The 15451-nt window shown below is 33.8% G+C and overlaps 1 protein-coding gene and 2 pseudogenes across 1 annotated transcript in view; 1 reads left to right on the top strand and 2 right to left on the bottom strand.

The window, feature by feature from the left end:
• LOC125840269 (uncharacterized protein At2g23090-like) overlaps positions 1 to 15451 on the bottom strand; it is a 376400-nt gene that overhangs the window by 222282 nt on the left and 138667 nt on the right. The gene's annotated exons all lie outside the window — the stretch shown is intronic.
• LOC125840109 (cyclin-D3-3-like) lies at positions 2982 to 4823 on the bottom strand (annotated as a pseudogene).
• On the top strand, positions 12319 to 13278 carry LOC125840110 (mitogen-activated protein kinase kinase kinase 20-like; annotated as a pseudogene).

Here is a 15451-nt window from a genome sequence, read left to right on the forward strand (position 1 = left end):
TAGATAGTCAGTATAGTTGAGAAGTCTGCATTATTCATTTATTTTATTAAATGTTTTAAAGACTTAAGTTGCCTATTTTATGGAAAGTTGAATATATTATTTTTATTCTAAGTTTTTCATTTGAGTTAAAGTTTCGAAAAGTTGAGTTTATTGAATTTTATTCAGTTTTAAGCTTTTGCATGCTTAAGTTTGTTTTCCGCTTGTAGTCAGCCATGATGAGGGTTCGTTTGGGGACCAACAATGGTTCTTAAGGGCCGGCCACGTCCAGGGTGTATACTCGGGTCGTGACAGTGGCGAGCGAGAACTTCAGGGAGAGAGGTGAATGGCAACAGTTTGCTACGGGTTACAATTAAATCAAACTGTGGTTATAGCATTTAATTTGAATTAATAGTTTGCTATTATATACAATTTTCCCTTTTGAGCAACTTTCACATATAACAAACACAAAATTCATATTTGTATGTTATAACAAAGTTTACATAATTGCGCTCCATAGCAAACATATAAATGTATAATTCGCTATACATATACAAAGAAGACAGTTGTATAATTCGCTATACATATACAAAAGAAATCAGTTGTATACAAAAGATCAATTGTATAATTTGTGTATGTATAAAACTAGAAAGAGAGAAAGGCAAAAGAAAACTGGGCAAGAAAATATTTGTATTGTATAATTATAAGTGTATAGGACATAGATATATGTATTTGCATGTGTATATATAATTTTCTCTCGCTTTATACAAACAGAAGCGCAATTTATACATTTCGTTTCTGTTTGTATATGCGAGAGAGGCGAGGGTGGCGAGCGAGATTTGGGAGAGTGGCGAGCGAGATCTGGGAGAGGGGAGAGAGGGGAACGAAAATATATGTATATATACAATTTCCTCTCGCTCTATACAAACACAAACACAAACACAAACACATTTAATACATTTGTGTTTGTATAAAAGCGAGAGAGGCGAGCGAGAACTTCAGGGAGAGATCAGGTGAATGGCAACAGTTTGCTATGGGTTACAATTAAATCAAACTGTGGTTATAGCATTTAATTTGAATTAATAGTTTGCTATTATATACAATTTTCCCTTTTTTCGATTTATATTTTGAACCTCTTTAACGAAAATTTTGGGTCCACCCCTACTTCCATTATGAATTCCACTCGCATAAAAATATTGTGCGACATAATTTATTAAAAAGGTTAGGTTTCTTCATTTTTAATACCTCAAAACAATAGTCTATTTTCCCAATAAAGATCAAGCAATACTACCCGTTCTACTACTCTTGTGGTCCTCTCGGAGTTTGTCACAACTCACATTATGGGTTGGGAGAATAATTTAAAATTGGAGTTGGAAATTTAAATTTGTTTTGAATATGGGTATTTATTTAATATATATTCAAACAGAATTTATATAGTAAATATATAAATGGATTTTTCTATTTTCTAGCTAAATTACGTTTTATGTTACGAAAGAACATCAAATATAGTTATCTTCTTGTTAGGGGTGTTCATATGGTTCCGTAACCATTAGTATTGATTTTGGTCCTCCGTCAAAACTAAAGACAAATTTGTGTCAAAGAATACTGGAAGGGATATATTTAGATCGAAGTATAATGTGAGAGTTATATTTAATTAGATAAAGAATATAGCAATGTACATAGTTAAACTCTTTTAATAACAGAGGTAAATTGACCTTCTTCCTTTTGTACTATTCTAAATAGGGGGGCTTCACTTCTTTTCATGGGTTCCTACGCATTTTTCAACAGGAGTACTTATCACCTCACCATTACTCTTATTGGTTTTTTTTTCTCTTTTCATTTAGCAAAGAAATAAAGAAATTGTAGAGAGTTGTGGAGAACTGTAGAGCATATTTAAACACTTAGGAGATTTTTATGGCATATGGTTATATGAAAAAAAAATTAGACCGATAATGATTGACAAAACTATTGAAGATTTAAAGAAATACAAGAATAAAGTGTATTTCATGAAGAAATTATTCTCTAGAAATTAGAAAGAAGTTAGCAAAAGTAATGAAAGTTGATTACAAATGAATCGACAATCGGTTGAAGACAAGTATTTTATCAAAAATAGGTGTTGTTGACAAAGTGTATCAATACGTGTTGAAGATGAGCTTCAACAAAATTAAAAGTTGGAGAAAAGTAGTTAGAGAAAAATATTACAACTAGAGATGTACAAACAAAATCAATAATTCGAGTCAAATCGAAAGAGAAAAAATGATTATGATTTGGTATTGATAAAAACCAATCACAATTAATTTTGTTTGATTTAAACTAGAAAAATTCAAACCCAAATCATACCAACCTGATATACATGTATACAAGTTTTATAAATATATTATACATAAAAATATTTATCGTAATATAACTTATAAAATATTTCTTAAGCTTTTTCATCATTTTTGTCTTTAAAGGTATTTTTTCAAATTTGAACTCAGACTTTTCTAGTGGTGTAATAAGTTTTGTAGCTTATAAATGTAAATGACACAAATAAAGTTCAAACCATAACAAAATCAACATTAATGCTAATAATTAAAAAACTAATTTAACGCTTGGAAAGACTATAGTGTTGGATATCTACTTCAAAATTTTACATTGATTTAAACAATAAAAATGTGTAAAAGTTTTATATTGGTTTGGACAGTAAAATGTATAACAATTTTATATTTTTTATGTAGCGTTTAGTCATGTAATAGTACATGTCTTATAATAAAGTTGTATCATGCTAGAATTATAGGTATATTTAGAGCACGAGTCGTATGTTTTGTGCTATGAAAATTTTATTAGGAAAAAACTCTGAGATAATTTAAAAAGATGAGATCGAAAAACCTGACTTTTATTGATTGAAATTGATTATAGATTTAAATATCCGATAAAATTGATTTGATTTGATAATTGAAAAGCCTGAACCAATCTGATCTATGTACATCCTTAGCGTCAAGTTGATGAGAAGTAAATTAAATTTGTTAAGGATTTGAAAACTGTGGTCTAAAACCAGACACAGAACTTATTGGAGCAAATAAAATTTGTTGATTCTATGTTCTACTTCTCTTATACTGAGGTTCTGGCAAGGATGAAACTGATGGTGCCACGGCCAAAGAATCATTAAAGCTTTCACAGCTAAAATATGCATCAATAACGCCATCGGGAGTGCCTGGAATAGATTGGCATTTGCGTGTGTGGGTTTGGTAGATTTTGGATCCAGAAATGCCCATTAGCTCTAGAATGAGATCATGACATTCATCAATGTTGTCCTGTTTGAAGATCAAGAACTTCAGTGACACACAAAACCAAATAGGCATAGTGATATTGCTAGTCAAATACTATAAGGTATTACTAAGAAGCCCAAAGAAGTCGATTACAGAAAATAAAACTCAATGTGAAAGAGTGCAAACCTTTCTAACTTTAAGAACAGCCATAAATTGATTTAAGGTAATCGACTGAATTGCAAGGCTCAATCTCATTGATCACATAAAACAATGTTACAGTTGCATTTACAGATGGGGGATAATGCAGAAGCCTAGAATCTGCATTCAGCATGATCGAATATATAATCGAATATATAATCAAAAAACTACCTTCATCCAAAAGTCTCAAACAAACTTTTGAGATAGATATCTCACCAGTGATGATACCAAGTATGATGTTTTCACATTTCCCCTGGAACTCCGAACATAGGTTGGTCATCAATCCAAATCTCTTGATGATATGGTCTATAAATGAAAGTGGTGTCACTGGATTCATTTTCCATTTGAGGGTGGACAACACTAGAAGTTCTATTTTCTGAATAGTCTTTGCCTCAAATACATACTTTGGATTTGATAACTAATCAATAAAATACATCCATCATTAATACAACCATAACAACTTCAACTATTATTATCATATCTCAATCCTAAGCTATGTATGATCAATTATATCAATTCTCAATGCCCATTCTACTTCATTTCAATCCAGTGTTCAATACTCGAGAAATGACAAACGGACATAACCGTTAAGACATTTATACAAACACCAACACTACAATCTCTTAATAAGTGAAGGGTCAAAACATTCCTAATGTGCAAGTTTCCTACCTCAACTATCACCAACTATTTATCAAAACACTCTTCAACTATCAATTGTTTCCTTTACCTACATTCAGGTAGAAAAAAAGAGGACAAGTGATAGTTGAGATGCGTTTTAATCAGTAGTTGGTGATAGTATATAGGAACCTCACAAGCCTATAGTTCAGGTATGAAGATCAAATCAGGATACTTAGATATGCTTTTTTATCATTTACTCTGTCTTAAGCAACAAAACATAGCTACATACTTGAAGGTCTAACAAAAGGGGCCCTTGAATCTCCTCTACTTTAGCATCAATGGAAAGACAAGCAACAGCCACAAGCTGACTCATCCATGGCTTAACCTTCTGAGATATAAATCTATCAAAATAGTTGACAGCTAACACAGCAGTCAAAGCATTGAAACCATAGTGGTCAATGACAGTCAACATCCATTCCAAGGACTTTTTTCTAACCCCCAACAAAACCCCATCTGAAACTAAACTAGTACAATAAAAAAAAATTTACTTTTTCCTTTGATAACAGAGTTTCAACCTCACCAGTTTCCCAAAACAAGTCACATTCTACTAAAAGGTGAAATCTTTTTCACATTCTCGATGACCCCATTCTGATTTCTTTCATCTGAGTGGTACACTCCTCCCAAATCTCCCTCATCTAATCGATCTTCCTCACATAGAAGGGCATCAAAATTCAAGATTGGATTTTGGGGCTCTATGTTTTGTTCTTGTAAATGTAAAACCATTTTTCCCAAACTCAAACTTGGACCCAATAACACATCCACGGCTACTGCCTGAAAATGGACAAAGAGAGAAAATGGAGAGAGTAAATAGGAGAGATTTTAGCTTAGATTGCTTTCAAGATTGTCTCTTTTTTCTTCTTTTATCCAAAATTTATTGTTGGCACATATATTTTCAAAGGCTTTTGGGATGTTTGGCGCGCAGGGTAAGAGGAAGAACAACAGATTCTGCCAAAATTCAATTCATTCTTTGCATATATATAGCTGAGATTAGTCTTTGCATATAGTGTTAGTTGAGACTTGAGATTAGTATGCTTTTTATCCAATTACTCCTTTTGTTTGACATACAGCTAACAATTAATAACAGAGATAATATTATTATATTACCTTTTGAATCCATTAAATTTCATATGTTGGGAAATGTATTAGATACTAAATAGTACTCTCTTCGTTTAGACAAGAATGATAAAGTTTGACATGATACGAAATTTAAGAAAATAAAGAAAAAAGTTCTATTTTATGATAGTAAATTAAAGTTATGTCAAATATATCAAAATATCATTTAATATGTGGACTTAAATATGTTACGTGAAAAACTGAAATTAAAGTATTGCCAAAAAAAAGAAATGAGACATTCTTTTTTAAACAGGCAAAAAAGGAAAGAAGGTCATTTTTTAAAACAGAGAAAATAGTAACCAATAACAAGAATAAAATGAACAGAAAAGATAAATAATTCATTGATTTTCTAAACTAGACATCTATTTTTAATATAAAAAATAAGTAAAAATAAATCAAAAGAGTAAAAAAATAAAAATATAATAAAAGCACTAGTTGTTTGTTATTCTTCTGTTTGTAACTTGAAGATAGACCTATGTTATGAATGGGCCTAGACCAGTATTGGCAAGGCGGCCCAACACTAAATTAAGTGGTTATGTGTGGATCCGGGTCGATAAATAAAGACTAGTGAGAGCAAAATAGGTTTATGCAAATTATGATTATGCTTAGGCAAAGACTGTGCTTCTCATCCCCAATTCTCTCTTAGTTCCCTCATCCCTTCTTCTTTATAGTTACTGTTATTGTTCGAGTTCTTCATATTGTAATTGCTCGTTTTCGTATGAATCAAAGCTTGTTAGTTTGTTCTCTCTATTGTTTGGTTGTTGAGTTGAGAAAATCACTACAACCATTTTAGTGTTTGTTACATTGGTGCTTTCACTGTTCTTACTCCAAATGGTAATGGCGGTATTGGATCGATTCAATGGTGGCAACGATCCAGAGGGTTGGATTCTTCGGGCCGAGCAGTATTTCACCTGCCTTGGCTTCTCCCAGAAGGACTGACTACCTCTTCCTTATTTCTACCTTGATGGTGAAGCTCTTACTTGCTTTACGTGGTTGCATCGTAACAAGTAATTCTTCGATTGTAAGAATTTTAAGGAAAAATTGCTTATGCGATTTCCACAACGCACAACTTCAGTGAGTATGACAGATACTTTTCGAGCCTATATTGACTATATTCGCTATACTACATTTGTTCCTCCGATGAACTCTCCCTCTGCAGTTGTAGATTTAAGCCCTGTCACATACTTATCTGACTTGGAAGATGCCTTCACAAGTGGAAACACAGAAGCAGACCATTTCTCGAGAAATTGCCTGAGAAGTATACCAATGTGGATTCCTTGGCATTGCTTACAGGAAGTGATGCTGAGATCGCAACTCTTGAGGGCCTGGGAACTCCTCAAATTGGGAATGCAAAATTAGTATAATCAGATTTGGTACGGTAATCTTCTTCCATTACCGAAGGTCAGGTGTTCGATGAAAATTAACATACAACTGTGAGCTCTAGTATTCTTGAACTTAACTATGGATTCTGCAAAGATATTAGTATGCAAACCAAGTTCCCTACTTCGGTGTTAACTGATACGAAAGAATCGAATAGTGTGGAGGAGAAAAAATCACTAGATAATGTTGCTTTGTTTGACAAATCTCCTCAAAGGGATGCATCTGGTACTCTAGCTCCTTTTACTAAGCAAGCACCTGTGTTGTCGAATATGCATATTCGAATTACTGAAATAGTATATCCAATTGCGACTTGGGTATCACTTTTAATTCCTCTTGTTGGTCGAGAAGATATGATGTTGAATGGACATCTCGAACAAGATATGGAAACGAGATATGTAGTTACTAACTCTCTTGGTAGTGGGCCTCCTAAATGGAAGTTTGATTTAGGGACATTTACGGTGGGTATGGCAGATTTATTTCTTGATGAATATTTTTTGGAGTACGTGAGTGCCATATCGACTAGTGTGTTGCATTTTGTTGTTGGATTGTTTATTGCCGCTAAAAATGGAAAATATATTATGGGATTCAATGATCAGCATATTTTGAGTCAATTTCCATTTATTCCTTCTGCCAATTTAATTATGCTTATTGTAACTGTTCCCATAAGTGCAGTGGATCTTTGTGTATGGGATCCAAGAATAGATTTCGGATTTATGGCTCTAACCGGTTATATAAAGAGAACGTGGAGGAACTACTATTGTTGGGATGTAATGACATGTTTTTCTTAATTGTGTATTCAAATTCTATGAGTAGAGTGTGGGATCCTGGACAACTTGGATGTGTAAAGTCCAACTGGTTCAAGGTGTTCTCTATTGTCGATAAATGCAATGCATTAACATGTCCTTTAATTGCATATTCACTGGTCTTCGCTGAATATTATGTGGTACAACATGACATTTTGGTCGCCAACTTCGAGCAAACATCAGTGTTGCATCTTCGCTGTATCACTGCTCTCGTTGGCATGGTACAGGTGTGGGAGGTAAAAGTGTCAAGGACATTATACAAGGTGAAGGTTGTGTACTGTAACACCCCTGAAATTTTTTGAGCTAAGACTCGAACCATCCTTCGTTGTGAGTAGGATTTTACCAAGGAATTAAAATTTCTTAAGTGTTAAGTTCACTAGATGTAGCACCTTGAGTTCCAAAAAGAATTAAATTGGAAATTGCAAAATCTGAAATTTTGCAAGTTAAGCTAAGTATGAGTTTTGGGTCAACTTCAAACGACCATAACTCATATCTCAGGATGAGTTATCTGTTCTACCATATACCGTAGGAAAGATCTTTGAATTATCTTTCCAACGCCACCTAGTTTGCTCAGTTTCGAGTTCGTATGAGCGAGATATGTCCATTCGAAGTTGGGCTATCTAGATAAGGAAAGGCAAAACCGGATTTTAGAGGGGTATTTTGGTCTTTTCCTTTCCAAATCAGATTTAATTCGTTTTTCAGTTTTATAATCCTAGTTTACGCCTAGGATTTTAGTTGAGAGTTCAAGAAGAGAAAAGAGGAGAAAAGAGAAAGGATCAAGGCGTTCGTCGAAATTCTTGAGAGTTGTTGCGGGTTGTCGCCATGGGTTTGATCCCTAAGAGGTATGTAAGCTTCCATAGTGTTGGGTTTGTTCACCCACACTCCAAACATGTTATTTTCAGCACATATTTCATTCTTGAAGTTGAGAGATTTGAGTTCTTGATGAGTTTTTTATAGGTGTTCTTGAAGTTCATTCTAAATCTTGTTGTGTTGGGTTTTGATGATTTTCTTGAGATTAAAGTGAGTGTTTTTAGGGCTGTATTGAGTAGATTAGAGTGTACTTATGTTAAGTAATCGAATCCAAGTGATTGGGGAAGAAACCATTCGATTCTAGGCGAAATAGGGTGAGAAAACGAGCAAAGAATTTCGTTGGATTTTCTGGGTTGGGGCTTGGCGCGATGCGCCAGCCAGAGCGCCCCAAACCCTCCTCTGAAGTTTAGGGGCTGGCGCCCCGCGCCACCCATAGCGCCAGGGTCGCTTGCCCCATCCAATTTGTCGTCGATTACCCCGTTTGAGTTCATTTAAAGTGCATATTCACTCTTTTTCGATTCTAACTACTATAAGCTACTTATAAACACCTAAAATCATTCCTAACATGATAATAACCTTGAATTCATAATTCAAATTCAATGTAGAGTTGAGAGTTAAGTTTTGAAAATTCTTTCGAACATTCTAAGAAAGTCCCTTTGAGTCTTTTTGTGGAGTCTTCTACAACTTCTAGTAACTTGTTTCAAGACTCAAGTAAGTGAGCATGAGAGTGAGGAGAATGTATTCATGAGTCTACTTTTCATCATGAGATCTTTCATATCATGAACCATAACTCTTGAATTCATAATTCACATTCAAGAGAGAGTTAAAAGTAGAATTCAAGGAAGCCTTTGAGTTCAATTGTGAATCCTTTGAGATCAACTATTGATTTGAACTAAGTTTTGAGGAAGTAAGTATGAGAATAAGAAGAGTTGTATCATGAGTTCCATAATGTTATGTAGACCTACGAGTCAAGTCGTTCATGCCATTAAATTCCGCATGAACTCCATAAGTTGAGTATCTATGAGAGGAGTAATATCTCTATGTCCTAAGTCTTAAGTATTGAGTTTCTAACCCCTTTGAGATTACATTCCTAATCATGGAACTATTACATGTTACCCATGAAGTCCTTGAGTTGGGTTATTCATGTCCATAATTCTGCATGAATCCTATAAGTCGAGCATTCTTGAGATGAGAAATATCCTTGAGTCCTTGAGTTGAGTAGTTCATGCTCATAAATTCCGCATGAACCCTCATAGTTGAGCATTCTTGAAGTGAGTAGTATTATTGAAGTTCTTGAGTTCCAAGTATTGAGTTTTATCTACGGTTGTTGAAAACCTTGCATTGAGTCGTTCACGACCATAATTCGGCATGAACCACATTTTAAGAAGTCTTTTACAAACATTTTAACTTTGTTTTAAGACTTAAGTTTTGAGTTCAGTAAAGAGTAAAGTTGAAGTTCTTTTGTTCAAAAGTATATGGGGACTAAGTATTCCCAAAGAGATTCGAAATGTTTTCACATTTAAATAAGAACGGAAACTGAGATTTCCAAAGAGCCTTCGGGCTAGTTTTCAGAAAAAGTAATCGCTTTCTAAATGAAGCAAGAGGGGAAACTTTGATTTCCAAGATAGAGCTAAGTTTTTGGGCATTAATTTCAAATCACAGAAGAAGTATGTTTTTTTAAAACATAAGAACTAGAATATTTTGGGAGTAGTATTGAGCACCGAATTGGGGGTGAGCATGAGTTCAGATAACTCACGTCTCCGTAAAACCATGTAGCCACCATGGGTAGAAAAGGATCATACTTTTTAGATGAACCCTTTTCACAATAGACTAGTGGATCCACTTAGTAGTTCAGATCCTATACCTTTGGCCGGGTATAGGATGTGCTGGCAGCGTGAGGTAGATCGTTGTATCATCACTATAGCTCTTATGTGATGGTTGTTGGTTAGAGAAACTCCACAATAGTATTTTGTATTTTTATATACATCAAATTATTTGTATTTTTACATACATTTCAGAGTTATGTTGTATCATTGCATACACACAGAGTTGACAACATGTTTTTAAACAGTTTGTTTCTTTATATTGCACTTGCTTTAAATTGTATTATATTGAAATGAGTTCAGTTATCCAGAGTTGAGTACCTAGAGTTGAATATAATATCTGTGAGTTGAGTATCTAATCTCTGAGTTGAGTATATTATCCTTGAATACTTCTAAGTTGAGTAGTTTTGAGTATCCTTAAGTATTCCTTGAGTTGAATAAGTTCGAGAAGAGGTAAGTATGTTTCCCTTTTATCAAGTTTCAAGCTTATGTTTATGCTTTAGAATTCCTCTTACATGCTCGTACATTCCACGTACTGAGCCATTTGGCCTACATCTTCTCACGATGCAGACACATGTATTCAAGATCATCAACAGGAGCTTCATTGATATATCTGGAAGTTTGAGTTAGCTATGGTGAGCCTCCTTGTTTTCGGAGGATTTCATTTACATTTTAGTTTAGTCAGGATGTTGTGGGTCTTGTCCCGACTTCCATTTTTATCAGTTAGAGGCTTCATATATAGTCATTATGGTTGAGAAGTCTGTATTATTTATTTATTTCATAGACTTAAGTTGCCAATTTTGGGGAGAGTTGAATATATTTTATTATTTAGAGTTTTCATTTGAGTTAAATTTTGAATTTAAGTTTTATGAACTTTTATTTCATTTTTTGCATGCTTAAGTTAGTCTTCCGCTTGTAGTCATCCAGGATGAGGGTTTGCTTGGGGACCAGCAATGGTTCTTAAGTGCTGGCCACGTCCAGGGTGTAGACTCGGGTCGTGACATGTACTCTGCTTGTTACACACTTTATGGGATCATAGAGATAGTAGAGTCGGTTGTGCGTCATAAATTACATCATGGCTTAGGTAATGCATTAATTTTTGTTATCCTTTTGAACAAATGTGTGGTTGCAAGGCAAGTTATAACTGAACTCAATTTGATAATGCGGAAGAGTTTTATAGTGAATCAGAAAGACCATGGTTGTAATTTGTTGTTATCTACTCTAGTGGAGAGATTTGGCAGAAGGAGAGCTTTGACAACTATTGCTCAGTACTTCGAGGTGAACAATTGTAGCATTGACAAGAGCATGGTACAAAGTACTATTTTTATGATGTTTCGAGTGCTTTTGGATCTCATTTTGATCCTATCAGTAGCCTTGGTGAAATTCTCAGCATCCCATTATCTGGCAGTACTACCTACATTTTGGTCAATCCTGGAATTATTTCATTTGATAAAAAAAAGACTAATGGTAAGAAAGAATGGAATGAGATCAAGGACATTGCAACTTCTATTTGGCATCTATGCTACAAAATATGACAAAGTTCCCTTATGTGGCTGCCAATAGTGCTTCGACAAGTTTGGAGGATATCATTAAGTGCATTGCTCTTTTGGAAAAATCTCACATTAGTATACATTTTTGCCATGTTTATCAGCAGCTAAGCAATAATGAGACCACCATGTCTACAGTACTCCAGGTTGCCAATGAAGTTGCTTCATTGTTGCTTACCAATCTGACTATACGAGGGGATGCTCATGTCTACTCGAACCTTGAGGACAAGGTTCTTATTGGAGTTGGGAGTATTGTTATGAATGGTCCTAGACCAGTATTGGCAAAGACGCCCAACACCGAATTAAGTGACTATGTGTGGGATCCGGGTTGATAAATAAAGACTAGTGAGAGCAAAATAGGTTTATGCAAATTATGATTATGCTTAGGCAAAGACTGTGCTTCTCATCCCCAATTCTCTCTTAGTTCCCTCATCCCGTCTTCTTTATAGTTACTATTATTGTTCGAGTTCTTCATACTGTAATTGCTCATTTTCGTATAAATCAAAGCTTGTTAGTTTGTTCTCTCTATTGTTTGGTTGTTGAGTTGAGAAAATTACTACAACCATTTTAGCGTTTGTTACAACCTCTATTTAATTTTCTTTATTTTTACATAAGCCAATAAATAAGTTAGATTTCACCTAATAATGAATTACAATAGGAAAAAACAATTAAGGACGTAAACAAATATAGTTATAAATTATTTCTATAATTTGTAAAACTTGAACACTGTGAAATAATTGTAATGGAGGAAAAACAAGCGAAATTTAAGTGGCAGAGAGGTAGAACATTGGGGAAAGGAAGCTAATGGTTTTGTATCATTGGCTTCTACTGATTACCCTTCTCTTATGATACCATCTCTCATTGTCGTTAAATATTGTATGTTGAACCGCTCTCAGTCTCTTCGAAATGAAAGGGAATTCTTAAGAATGTTTAAGGATTGTCCTCAAATTATTTGATGTTTTGGATTTAATGTAACCTTTGAAGATGACTTATATCTTTACAATTTGCTGCTCGAATTTGCCCCAGCTGGAAGCCTAGTTGATCGTATTGATGAATGAGGATTGCCTGAGTTTCAAGTCCAAAAGTACACCAAAAATGTTGTTTTAGGGATAAGTTTGATTCACAAAACAGGGATCATTCATTGAGACATAAAGCCCCAAAACATTCTTCTTACTTCTGATGATGGTGATAATGGTATGGCCGAGGTCGCAAAGATAGTTGATTTCGGACTTTCCATAACATTCAAGCAGAACTGGAAAGAGAACGTGGGGCACAGAGGAACTAAAAGGTAATGGCACCTGAAGCTCTACTTAAGAAGGAGTACGGCCCAGGAGTTGATATTTGGTCACTTGAATGCACTGTTTACGAGATGATCACTGGGAAACCCCTATGGGAATTTTCCAATTCAGAACCAAATTTTGAGAATCCCAAACTGTCTACCAAGGCAAAAGATTTCCTGAATAATTGTCTAGTCAGGAATCCAAGCGCGCGTTGGAGTGCAGACATGCTCTTGCATCACTCGTTTCTGAAATCAGTTGACGATGTCCAGCCTCCAGATACGAAGAAGAGGCAATGTGATGGCATGTCCTTGTCGTTACGCAAGAAAGGTACAAAGACAACATTCATGACACAACCACACATTCGTGATTTGGTTATACAACTTGATTCAGATTCTAAAGACGGAAACTCGTGCCCAAATTAAAGCTGCTACTTTCTGATTGACTATAAAACGTTGGTTTAATTATCCTCAGCCTGTGACAAAAATGATCTCAAGTGTAACCCCTTTAGTTTTAATTATCCTTAGGCTGTGAGTTGTGACTATGAATTATGTTCTTCATCTCCATCATTATCTTTCTTGTGTTGTGTTATTTAAATCAGAATGTAACTTCATTTTTTTGGCATCTATCTTAACTCTCTAATTGAGTTTTGTTATGTTTTGTTGGTATCTGTTAGGTTTCAGATCAATAATATTGAACATGACTGATACTCCACAAGAGTGGTTAATATTGTAACTCATAATAAATGATTATATACTCCCTAATTAACAATGAGTTACTTAATAGGAAAAAAAAGAAAAAGTTTAAATTTATCTATACAATACTAGAAATTGTTCAATTTTGCCTTTCATTACAATTTTTTGTCTAACCCTACTTGTGTGACTAGGTAAAAATCTAATTTTTTCCTTGATTGTTTATTTATATGTAAAATTTTATTAAAACTACAACAGAGTATTATATATGAATCCATAATTTTAAATTTACAAAAATAAAATAATAAATTCGTCTCTATTTTCTCCCATATATGTGAGCTTCTTAATTAATGCACTAATTTATTCACGGAACGAGGCAAAATTCTACATCTTTCTGCATTACACATCTTTAATTAAGTGCATATGTTAGACCAAGAATGAGGCAAAATTGAACTCTTTGTAATCTAGCTTAAAATGAAATGGACCTTTTATTATATGATACTTATAATTAGCAAAGTTGAATGAATTTTTTATTACAAAAATAATTATTTTAACATTTTCTACTCTTTGTTATCTAGCGTAAAAGGGAGGAAAAAAACATTTATGATGAGTTACTATTACTAACCACTCTTGTGGATGGTCAAATAAATTTCAACTTCAAATTATAGAAAATGTGAATAAGTTATCCTCTAAATTTGTTCAAACATTTGATAAATTATTAAACCTGAGCAATCTCAATTATCTAAAACTTCTGATTCCTTAGTAAACTTCAATGATTTTTGTTATTAAGTAAATTTCAATGATATATGTATAAAAACTGAATAATTTTTATGCTGCAACAAATAATCTAGTAAAAATAAAATAAAATAAAACTATGTTATCACGTGTGAAATCTAAAGCATTCTGTTTTTTCAAGTTTTATACGTGAATTATTAGGTATGAGAGTTTCCTGCCTAAATTGCGACCAACTATTTATCAAAACATACCTCAGATCATCTATATGTTGTTCCCTTATTCTACCTGAAATATCACCACCATTAAAATAGGAAAATTGAACAATTGTCAAAATCCATAAATATGTCTTTGGAAATGCCTTCCTCCGAATGTCTCTTCCAGTATTCAATCACTTTAATTTGGTCATTGTTTTGCTATGGACATTAGGCAGGGGAATGAAGTTTGAAACACAATCGTCTTCAATCATAATCTTGATAGCTTGTGACCTTAGGGCTATCGCCTCGTCTAGTACTAATACCTTACCATCGCAAGTCTTTAAAGTTAAGAACTTTCGACAAAATTTATTTAATCAATATTTTTAATTCATTTCCTTTCTCTTATAAATTAATTCAGAATATCAGTTAAATAACAGAATTAATTTGGCGTAATGGAATTTATTTGAAATTCACGTGTAACGGTAAAAACGTTCTGAAAGGACTTGTTCCTTCCGAAAAGTCGTTACTTTTCCCAAAAGACACAACGTTCTGGAAAATTGGGTCTGAACAGACACGTTCTTTGCTGTAAATGGCTATAAATAAGACCTTTTTTTCCATTTTTAAAACACTGAAAAATTTTCCTCTCTACGTACATTTTCTTACATAAACAAATTAAAGCTGCTACTTTCTGATTGACTATAGAATGTTGGTTTAATTTTCCTTAGCCCGTGACCAAAATGATCTCAGGTGTAACCCCTTTAGTTTTATTATCCTCAGGCTGTGAGCTGTGACTATGAATTATGTTCTTCATCTCCATCATTATCCTTCTTGTGTTGTGTTATATAAATCAGAATGTAACTTCATTTTTTTGGCATCTATCTTGACTCTTTAATTGAGTTTTGTTATGTTTTGTTGGTATCTTTAGGGTTCAGATCAATAATACTGAACATGACTGATACACCACAAGAGTGGTTAGT

Source organism: Solanum verrucosum, unplaced genomic scaffold (assembly GCF_900185275.1).
Source record: "Solanum verrucosum unplaced genomic scaffold, falcon-dt-bn FXZP01000180.1, whole genome shotgun sequence".
Classification (NCBI taxonomy): Eukaryota; Viridiplantae; Streptophyta; class Magnoliopsida; order Solanales; family Solanaceae; genus Solanum; species Solanum verrucosum.